We start from the raw sequence: 11,452 nt of genomic DNA on the forward strand, positions 1-11,452 counted from the left end.
TTTTCCTGGTTTTGATCCTACAATCATTTTACCTTTTACCGCTCCCCCAGAAAATATTGGGGTTCTTCTGTTACGCTGAGAACCAGGTTACTTTCTTCACTATAACTCAGACGCTTGTGTTGATTCCAAAATCTCAGTCCGCTCAGGGTCATTCTCCTGAATTGCTCTTTCAGGATTTAATTTGAATCCTGCAAAGTCCTGTTCAAGACCCTCTTTTCCATGAAACCCTTCTTCCTTGTTGCTGCTCACAAATTAGTGTGTCCTTTCTTAAAACGTGTATGAAACACCTCCCGCTTATATACCTTTAGCTGTAGTTTCTCATATTGCCTGGCATTTTAACATTTTTTTTTATGTGTACATCTTGCTTTCCTACTTAAAGCAAAAGCATGACCACATCCTTTTGTGTGATCTGGCACATGACTGTTGGACCACTTTGATATTGCTGAATTATATGGACTCCTTTTAAAATAATTTGAAATACAATTTTGGAGTATAGACATCTTGTCCGGTGCACTAGACATGTGACCTTTGACTTTGTTCATTAAACATTTAGTGTCTTAGAAGTGATATGTTTATTGCAGAAAAATTTAGATGACATGCAAAAAAATGAAACATACTATCACAATCCTATGAAAAAACTTAAAATTTTCTTTCCAGCTTCATGGAAGTATTTGATGAAAATTGTATATATTAAGGTATACAATGTGATGTTTTGATACATAGATACATTGTGAAATGATTACCACAACCAGGCTAATATATCTCTCACCTTGTTGAGTTAAAACAGATTTACTAGTTGACAAGTTACATTTACAAATTTATGGAATTTTTTTTTTTTTTTTTTGAGACGGAGTTTCGCTCTTGTTACCCAGGCTGGAGTGCAATGGCGCGATCTCGGCTCACCGCTCCTGGGTTCAGGCAATTCTCCTGCCTCAACCTCCTGAGTAGCTGGGATTACAGGCACGCGCCACCATGCCCAGCTAATGTTTTGTATTTTTAGTAGAGACGGGGTTTCACCATGTTGACCAGGATGGTCTCCATCTCTTGACTTCGTGATCCACCCGCCTTAGCCTCCCAAAGTGCTGGGATTACAGGCTTGAGCCACCGCGCTTGGCCAATTTATGAAATTTTTTAATGTGATAAGCTTAGGATATAATCTCAGCAAATTTCAAGTATACAGTACGTTATTAGTAACGATAGCCACCACACTGCACGTCAGGGCTCCAGAACTTACTCATCTCAAAGGAGGTAGCTACTTTTAGAGGGGGATGCCCATAGCTGTACTTTGAAGTCATCCCCTAGAACAAGCTTGTCCTTTCTGTGGCCTACAGGTTTATGCAAACAAATTCATAAACTTCCGTAAAACGTGATATTTTTTGCAATTTTTTCTTTTAAAGCTCACTAGCTATTGCTAGTTTATATGTAACCCAAGACAGTTCTTCCATTCTGGACCAGGGAAGCCAAAAGGTTGGACACCCTACCCTAGAACAGCTGAAGCCTGGATACAAGAGAGCCTGTGGCTATGATTAACAGGAGTCTGGCTATGAGGAATACCGTGATGTGGACAGAAAATGGCAACCTTAGATTTGCACCCTCAGGTATCATGTGGGCGGTGCTCCACGTGGCTGTTGGTGATAGCTGTGAGTGAGCCTTTTCTTACATGGGCTCTCCCTCGACTGGGTGTTCCAGAGCAAGGGGCTGCAGGTATCTACTTATGTACCTGTAGCTAAGATGCTCCTGAACAACTCGGGGCCAGTTAGTATACATACTTTTTGCAAAATTTGGATTGTATTACATAAATATCTTGCTTCATGCACTTAATATATAATTTTGCCCATGATTTATTTTTAACCTTATTTTTAAAAGCCACCTAGTTAGTATTTGATTATCTGAACAACTATTTAGTGCCTGCAATATGCCAGCCACTGCTAGGTTCTGGGACTCAAAACACTGTGACAGATGCTGTGATACCACAGTGTGGCCACATTTTGTTGTTAAGACCTTGGCCAACCTTTGGTCCTCACAACCACTGCCCTGGTAGTAAGGGACTCACTTAAGTTTGGTGATTGCTTGAAGTCTCAGATCACCAAAGTGGCTAATGCAGGCACTGTGACAATCTGAGCACTAGGAAAAGCAGTGTGGGCAGAAAGTCCCTGTTCAAGAACCTTCTGGTTATACTTTAAAAAGAAGAGGAGCTTAGCATCTTGTCAAATCTTTGAGCCCACTCATCTGGAGGGCCTGTCACTCATCCAGAAATGAATCTGCTAGTTTAACGGGTCAGGTAGTGTGATGTTACAGCGTGAATCTTAAGAGTCCAGCCTTTGAACCTGGCTTTGAATCCTGACTACTCCTTATTCAGGGGGTCACTAGCTAAGTTAATTTCTGAGCCTGGGCAACATGGCAAAACCCCATCTCTACAAAAGATAAAAATTAGCTGGATGTGGTGGTGCACGCCTGTAGTTCATACCTACTCTGGAGGCTGAGGCGGGAGGATAACCTGAGTCCGGGAGGTTGAGGTTGCAGTGAATCGAAATTGCGCCACTGCACTCCAGCCTAGGTGACAGAGTGAGACCTTGTCTTAATCTAAAAAATAAAATTTCTGAGTCTTAGTTTTCTCATCTGTAAAATGAAGAGAATAGCTAGCTCACGGAGTTATGAAAAGGTCTGTAAAATATTTATCAGAGTGTGCCTGACACAGTGAGTAGAAAATACCTGCTCTCTTTGGATGAAAAATATTTAACTCTTTACTCTCAGATGTAATTATGAGATGACTTTTTAGATTCGTTTTTCTTTTTCATAAATTAATATAGTTCTCAGATATGTATGGGATTTCTAGTTCTTAAATATGCCAGTATTTTTTTTCTGTTAAAATATTTATGAACTATTTTAAACATTCAGAAAAACTCAGGTTCATACTCATAAACCCACTGTCTAGATTTTAAAATGTTCAGCATTTTTCCGTATTTCATCTCTTCATTTTAAAAGTTTTCCGCATGCGTACTTGAAGCCTCATTTGTACCCCTCTCTTGTCCCTTTTCCATTTTTCTTCAGTGCTGTACCCATTTACGCTTTTTTTGCTTAGGTAGTATCCATATAAAATATGGGCTTTGTATTTTTGCAAGTTTGTATAAATGGTAACTGGTAACCATTTCTATCCCAGAATAAGACTACCCCCATTTAACATCAAGTTTGGTTAATAAGATATAGGAAACGGAAAGCAACAAAGCTACAATCCATCACTGACTGGGAAACAACTTGGCAGCAGCAAGGTTGGGCAGGGGAGTGGCAGAGCTGAGTGCTCCCTCATTTGAAGTCAGCCACCATTTTTGTAATAGAATGGCAGTTGTCTCTGACTTGGTGAAAACTGCATAATCTAACAGAAGTTGTTCTTTTCCTCCGGAAACTATGTGAGAGTGTTAGTATTCAATAGGTGAGGTGGATTAAAAACATCTGTGTAGTCATCTGGGGAGCAAACGCAGCTCTAGTTTCATAGTCCTTCTCTCCTTTGACTTCCCCACCTCAGTCTTTGAAATGTCTCTGGGTAGCCCATCTTTCACTTGGGAAAGCACTGATTTAAGCTATTAAGACTAGTTACAGCAGTTTCCTTTCAGAATGGCACCTGGCTATGTTGCCTTTGGAACTAGCACTAAGATAAATGAAAGCTGCTGTACCGGTGGCTGCAAATACCAGTTGGACCATTGAGTACAAAGGCACTTTCCCCTTGATCAGTGGTGTGTTCTAACAGTTCTTTCATTTTTGAAGGATGCCCATGGAACTTGTCCTGGGGTGGTTGTAGGGCACTTAGTTGGGAATCACTTTGTGTCCTGATAAAAAAAAAAAAAAATCAGAAGGTAAAAACTAGACTGTACTGTGCTTTATAGAGGGCTATAATTGGAAGAACATGACATGAGTTGGCTAGCCCATTTAATATAACTCATGATTTGGCAACTGGTCTTCAGACTTATTTTAAATGAAAAGCAATTGGTTTTATTTTGTTGTTTTGCTTTCTTTAAATACACCACTGATATGACTTTCCAAATCACCTGACTTGAAAGAAAAAGGAAAATGAAATGCTTTACTGAGCTTTCTTTTAGCAGGTGTCAGATTTCAGCAATTGAAGGTTCATTTCCAAGGGTTTACTTCATTAACTAATTTCCCAAGAAATATTCTTTCACCTCTGACCATACTAGCCAACTCTGTGCAGTTAACACAAACCTGAAGAAGCCATACAAATTATACCTACTGGTCTTTGAAGCACCTAAGTTGGCTTTTCCAATGTTGTAACGAAGTACCTTTCATCCCCTTTATAGGACTCTGTTATAGGCTATTGCAGTAATTTAAAACCTATGTACCTAGACTCCTGACCTTGTTATAACATCACTTTATAATTCTCAAAATACATGGCTCTTGAAGATTTTCTTAGCACCAGCCATGTATTCTTAAAGAGCCCAGACAATTTGTCTTCAGTGCTGTATTACCCTCCTCAGCTGCTAAGACCTAACATTCTTATTGAATTGGCTGACAAAAAAATCTTTCAGTCCCTTCATCATTTCACGGCTAACATGGCTTCAGTTATTAGCATTCTCCACGTAAAGAAATACCCTTGCATGGAACAGTAGCAGTGTATGCCTTCATCAGGCTTTGGATATAGAAGCAACTCTCTTGCTGGGTTCACTGTTAGTTCATCAGAATTGCTGGTGATAGGGAGAAACACAGCTTTCTGTATGTGACTCTAGCATAAGGGTGATCATTGAAATGGAGGACAAGTATACCAATAAGCCTCTCCACACAATACCTTCTGTTGCTCCTGTTGCTCAGGTGGACATTGACCTCAGTTGCTGGTAGAAGTCTAGAATGGGCGTTGCTCATTGAGAGCTTGTTACTTGGTAGCTTGGCTTTCTGGTCACTTTAGTTGAATAAATATTGTTCATTGTGTACTGTTAGAATGTGGACTTCAACTTTGCGTTGCTTAGCTTTGCAGTAGGACATACCATCTCAAAACATCCCGTACTTGTGTTGCCAGCCATTACCCAGAATTTTGCTTTTGAGACAACTCTAAAACTATTGAAAAGTTAGAGAAATCGCATTTATTTGGACTCCACAGACACAGAACATGATAAATTGACTTGACAGAAAAAAAAAAAATCAAATGAGATTACAGAGGATATTCTAACTCCTAAATTGTGAATCTCTAAGATAGATTTTAACACATTGTTAATAATAGTAATGATATTTGACATGGAAACACTTGACTAGCTATCTGCATTACTGAGGCTGGACACATTTAATATTTCTTTAAAAAAACACTTTTTGGCTGAAAACAATGAATCAGTTTGATTTACCCAAGACCTCCAATTCAGGACAACCCTATAGAAACATGTAGGGAAACTAGCCTCTGTGGATGAATTAGGAAATAATTGGGCCAATGCAAAATTTAAATTTGAAATTATAATTGGGTCAAGACAAAAATTTAATTTGACCGCTAGTCAAAACTTTAGAAAAGGTTTTCTTATTCACTTTTGATTCTGGTATAAATGGAGCTCAGGAAACAGGTTTCTTTTCTTTTTTGGACTGTGTTTAGGTTTCTTTGGCCAGCATTCCTGATCAATTTTATCTTTTTAATCTAAACTGGCTTCTCCCTGAATAGAGCTTAGTAAAATGGATGAGAAGAAAAAATAAGATTAAGGGAAGTTGTTTTTAATGCCTGTTGCTGTAAGCATCTAATAATAGATTTGGAATTATGGGGACAGATAATGCTTGTGAAAGGTCCTGCTTTTTGGCAACTCAGGAGAACCTGGTAAAAGAAGGAAGAGGACTTGTTGGGTGGGTTGACAGCTGTGCCAGAGTATGAGCTGATAAGATTTGTGGGTGGAATGGTCATTACTTTTGTGAGACAGGGATTAATCTTTGTTTTTATTAGCTCTCCAGAAATAGAGATAAAGGTCAGGAATTGGAAACTGAAGAAATCAGTTTGAAACAAGCCTCCTTTGAGCTATTTTGGAACCTGCCAAATGAGGGTCTCTCAACTCTTTGGACATCCAAGAATTAAGATCTAAAAAGTTTCTTAAGACCCAGCCTCTTAACTGGATGCTGAGGGCCTCTGAGAAAACATGGAGTCATGGCTGTTCTAATGGAGTCATCCATCACTGCCAACTGCTTGCTGGAAAAAATAGAGGTCTTTCACAAGAGCCTCATATCCTTCAGGGGTTAGAAGCCTGTGTCAGGCTGAATGTCACAATGGCATGCCATTGAAGGTCTTCTCTTGACCACGCTTATAGGTAACCATGAAGGTCTATAATTCAGGGCATACGGTGTCTTTTTCTTCTCTCTTTTTTTGCTCTCTTACTCTCACTTCTTTCTTTGTGTCCCTTCCTTCTTTCCTTCAGTCAATAGACAGTAAAAGGCATTTGTGCACAGCTTGACTTAGGAAAATGTGGCTGTTAGCTGGTGGGGTTTTGAAATAGTTGTTTGCTGCTCCATTGTGCCATTTAGTCCAGGTGGTGGGGGGTGGCAATGGATAAATCAGCCTGTTGGCATGCCCACAAGCCCATGAGTTGGATCTGATCTAGCATGCATATGCCATGAAGGAACTGCATCTTTTGAAGGCATGGTGACGTGACCCATTTTACTTATAGTACAGTGAAACCTTGAAACACATGTATTGTGGGGAGAATCTTCCACGCAGTATCTAAGGAAACTCTCTTGTCCTCACTTTTGGGCCCAGCTCAGGTTTAGGTGAACATGGGGTTTCAGAAAATAGTAGGTATTTGGGGACACCACCAGGTGTTAAAATTGCATATTAATCAGGTGGTTATTGGGCTACTGTATAGATTTTTCAAGTCTAGTAATTTTGGAGAGAGGAAGATAGGAAAATATTGTGAGCTTTTCTTGAAATTTCCATCTGAAATTCATGAGAGACTTCTTGAGAAAATGCAGGGTAGTGATAATAGCTTTGGGCTAGTTGTCAGGAGACATGTGGCTTGGGAGATCATGTTTGAAGACCTTGAGTTACCTTCTGACCATATCTCAGTCATGATTTTAATCACATCCTCAGCCATTTGAATTATTTAGCATCTTTTTGAGATTACATTTTTTACTCCTAATTATATGACAAAGATATATACCATGAAATATTTATCATGTAATTATGATTAAAATGTGCAGTCTCCTGAAAGATGGGAATAATCACTTTAAGCATTCTATATTTAATTAAAGGAGTCTGGTAGACTTTGCTGGGTCAACTTGCTTAAACTGAGAACTACATTTCCCAGCATCCCTTTCCCTATATGCTTCCGAGTTAGAGTTGGTCAGAAGGTGAATACACACAGGCAGGAAAGGCTGAAGAAACATGGTGGCCATTTCTCTCTGGGGTTTCTTCGCTGTTAGGTGCAGCGATGGATGGTTGCAGAGGTGCCTGATAGAGTTTAGCTTCTCTTTACTCTTTGGCCCTGCCCAAGGGCCCACCACCAGATGCTTGGCTGCAGACCCACAGGACGCAGCCACCCAGAGGCCCTTTCTCAGATCTTTTTTGCAGTCCAGTGGTGGCTAGACGTTCCTGGCCTCTCCGACTCCTTGTGCTTGCCGATCCTCCAGCATCCCATCCTTCATGTCTCCCCCACAGCTCCTCCCACAACTACAAGGTCAGATTCCTATAATAAATCCCAGGCCCATGAGCTCCTGGGACTCCGCTTCCCTGTCTGAACCCTGACTGGACTCAAGGAGTAAGAGAGTCACACTCACAGCAAGTGTGAATGAATTCTGTTCAAATGGACTTTCGTTCTTTCAAAGCCTTTTGCTTTTAAAATTGTTGTGAAGTGCAAGTGTTTAGAGGTGGATGAAAGTGCTAAAACCTTTCAGCTCCTGTGGTCTCTCGAATATAATGAGAGTCTTTTTCATATGAAGATGATCCTTCTGACCTTTCAACATTTCTGAAGGGTGATTTGTGCTGATCAAATTTAGATTTGTGAAACCTAAAACAGAATCAATACTCATTGCATGTCTATTTCTGTCCTTCATCTCTTCCTCTCTTTCTCCCTCTCATATGACCCTTATGCTTTTAGGACTTGTGGTGGGATTTTTTATTAGAGGTGCAGGTTTTTGCTAGTCCTGGAATATAGCAAATCCATGTCCTTGACCTCACTCAGGAACATGCCTTAATGTGCTTAGCTTACCAACCACCACAGCACTCCCTTTGTGGATCACATTTTGTTTCCCTAGAAGATTCATTCATTTGCTCATTCATGCATCCATCCATCCATCATCCATTCACTCATTAATTCATCTCTTGAACCTAACATTTCTGACCCAGCCTTGAACATAGCATTGAGTTTAGGAAGCTGGGCTCTACAGCAGACCTATAAGGCTTGAATACAGGTGCTGTAACTCCCTAGCTATGGGATTTGGGGTCATTATTTAACTTCTGAGCCTTGTGTTCTTACTCTTTAAGTGGTGATAATAACAGTGCCTATTGCATAGGGTTGTTATATGGATTAGGTGAGATGGCAGATATAAAGTGATTAACACCTTGCACAATGTTAATTGCTGTTACTGTTATTATTCAAAGATGAATCACATGTGACCTTTGCCTTCAAGAAACATACAGTTTACTGGGATGGAACAGGTCTATAAATCAGCAAAGTAGCCTGAGGCTGAGAGGAAGGAGACATTAATTAGTGCCACTTAGAAAGAAGCCCTCTTTTCCTGACCTTGAAAGGGATAGGAATAAGCAAACACATTAGAACAAGTTCCAGAGTTACCCCAAGTCATTTCCAGTTCCCTCATATGTCATTTCTTTTGAGTCGTCGGACATTTTGTATTTGTTTCTTCCCCTTTTATGTAAGCAGGCATTTTCTCTCGCAAGCCTAGAGATACTGGAATTGTGGTGGATGAACATTATGTAGATGCATATAAAATTTAGATATTTTGCATAATCATTACGAAAATCATTGTTAAGAAAAAGGTTTCCCAAGCTATCACTTTGCCACCATAATCTCTGCACGGGGGTTCTTTCAGTCTTGGACCAAATCGCTTTTTGGGGATGGTACCCAAAGCCACAGAACTATGTACCTGACCCCTCTCCACTCTCAACACCTCCCTAATATGTTTAAGTGGACACCTGATGGATACTTGACTCAAGGGAATCTGATTTCCTGGTTGGCCTGAAGACAGTGACCTTGGAGTTCTGTTGTCCTTCTCAAGAAAGATGAGCTGGATCAACTGGAATTCATTCCTAAGGCACTAAAGAGACTGAACCCATTGGCGGTGGTCTTTGCAGCTAGTTGGAGGGTCCTGTGGATTTGGGGGCTGGGGAAGCCACATCTGGTCCATATGCAAGCAGATGAGAAAGTTGAGAAGGGAGCAGATGTGTGCATTGAGGAGCAGAGACCATGAGGCCCCTGAGAAATGGAGGTCTTGCTTCCATTGACACTTGGTCTAGGGATATGTTTTGCAATGGCATCTAGGCTATATTTTCTAATACACATCCTGCATACCTAATTTTGTTGGGTATGCAGAAACATACCCTTTGTTGGGAAACATAGCCTTTGTTGGGTATGCAGATCCTGTAGAACTGAGGTACAGTTCTTCAGGATCACTTGTAGGGCTTTTGTTTTCCTGTTCTGCATTGTAGTTAAAAATCAATTGGCTAAAAATTGACAAATGGGGTCTAATTAAACTAAAGAGCTTCTGCACAGCAAACAAAACTATCATCAGAGTGAACAGGCAACCTACAGAATGGGAGAAAATTTTTTCAATCTATCCATCTGACAAAGGGCTAATAACCAGACTGTGTAAAGAACATAAACAAATTTACAAGAAAAAAACAATAAAATGGGCTAAGGATATGAACAGACACTTTTCAAAAGAAGACATATATGTAGTCAACAAACATACGAAAAAAAGCTTATCATTACTGGTCATTAGAGAAATGCAAATCAAAACCACAGTAAGATACCATCTCATGCCAGTTAGAATGGTGCTTATTAAAAAGTCAGGAAACAACAGATGCTGGAGAGGATGTGGAGAAATAGGAATACTTTTACACTGTCGATGGGAGTGTAAATTAGTTCAACCATTGTGGAAGACAGTGTGGCGATTCCTCAAGGATCTAGAACTAGAAATACCATTTGAACCAGCGATACCATTACTGGGGTTATATCCACAGGATTATAAATCATTTTACTATAAAGACACATACACATGTATGTTTATTGCAGCACTGTTTACAATAGCAAAGACTTGGAACCAATCCAAATGCCCATCAATGATAGACTGGATAAAGAAAATGTGACACATATATACCATGGAATACTATGCAGCCATGAAAAAAGGATGAGTTCATGTCCTTTTTGGGGATATGGATGAAGCTGGAAACCATCATTCTCAGCAAACTTAACACAGGAACAGAAAACCAAACAGCACATGTTCTCATGAGACTCATAAGTGGGAGTTGAACAATGAGAACACGTGGACACAGGGAGGGGAATATCACACACCAGGGCATTTCAGGAGGTGGGGGTCTAGGGGAGGGATAGCATTAGGAGAAATACCTAATGTAGATGACAGGTTGATAGGTGCAGCAAACCACCATGGCACATGTATACCTACGTAACAACCTGCATGTTCTGCACACGTACCCCAGAACTTAAAGTAAGATAATAAAAAAATTTAATTGGCTATTAATCACCAGATATATGCTATTCCATTTAAAAATTGGGAGCTTTATTTTTGGAGGCACAACGCCCACCCAATTTTCTGGTGAGTTGTAAGGCAATCCAATCTTATGTCTTCAGCATTTAATGTATGTCACAGTTCAAAGAGGACCAGGTGGGTATGTGCTCTGCATGGTCCTCACTGGAAGAAGAATTTTGTCAATAACTGGGAAGCAACAAGTTCATGTGATAACTGCAGCATGGTTTATGAAGATCCTCTTCAGGGAAGCTCCCATTTTCTGAAGGGTGTGGGTGCTGTCTTAGTGAGCAAAATGGGAGCTTGCCCCAAAGTTTTACCAGAAAGAAAATTGAGGCAGCACAAAAAACATCTTGAAGTCATATAACTTGTAGAATGGAAAACTCCAAATCAGACAGCCCGTGGCTCGAATCCTGGCTTTTCCAGTGATTAGCTATGTGATCCTGGGCAAGTTTCCGAGGCCCTAGGCTCCAACTGCCTCATTTGTTAGAGAAAACTCAAGCTGTTGTTAGGAGGATTAAATAAAAATGTGTGTAACATACTTAATCCAGTGCCTGGCATATAGTGATAACTCAACACATGCTAATTATTGAGTATATTTTAAAAATATGGCAAATATATATAAATATAAATCTATATTAATTTGTATATAATACTAGCCATTATTTGTTTTCAAAGAATATATGGCATATATATATCTTTGAAAGGAGCATATATATTTTATATGTGTATATATTCAAAAGGAGTATATATCTTATATATACAT

This window comes from Sapajus apella, unplaced genomic scaffold (genome assembly GCF_009761245.1).
Source record: "Sapajus apella isolate SASKATOON/1434 unplaced genomic scaffold, GSC_monkey_1.0 scaffold13, whole genome shotgun sequence".
Classification (NCBI taxonomy): Eukaryota; Metazoa; Chordata; class Mammalia; order Primates; family Cebidae; genus Sapajus; species Sapajus apella.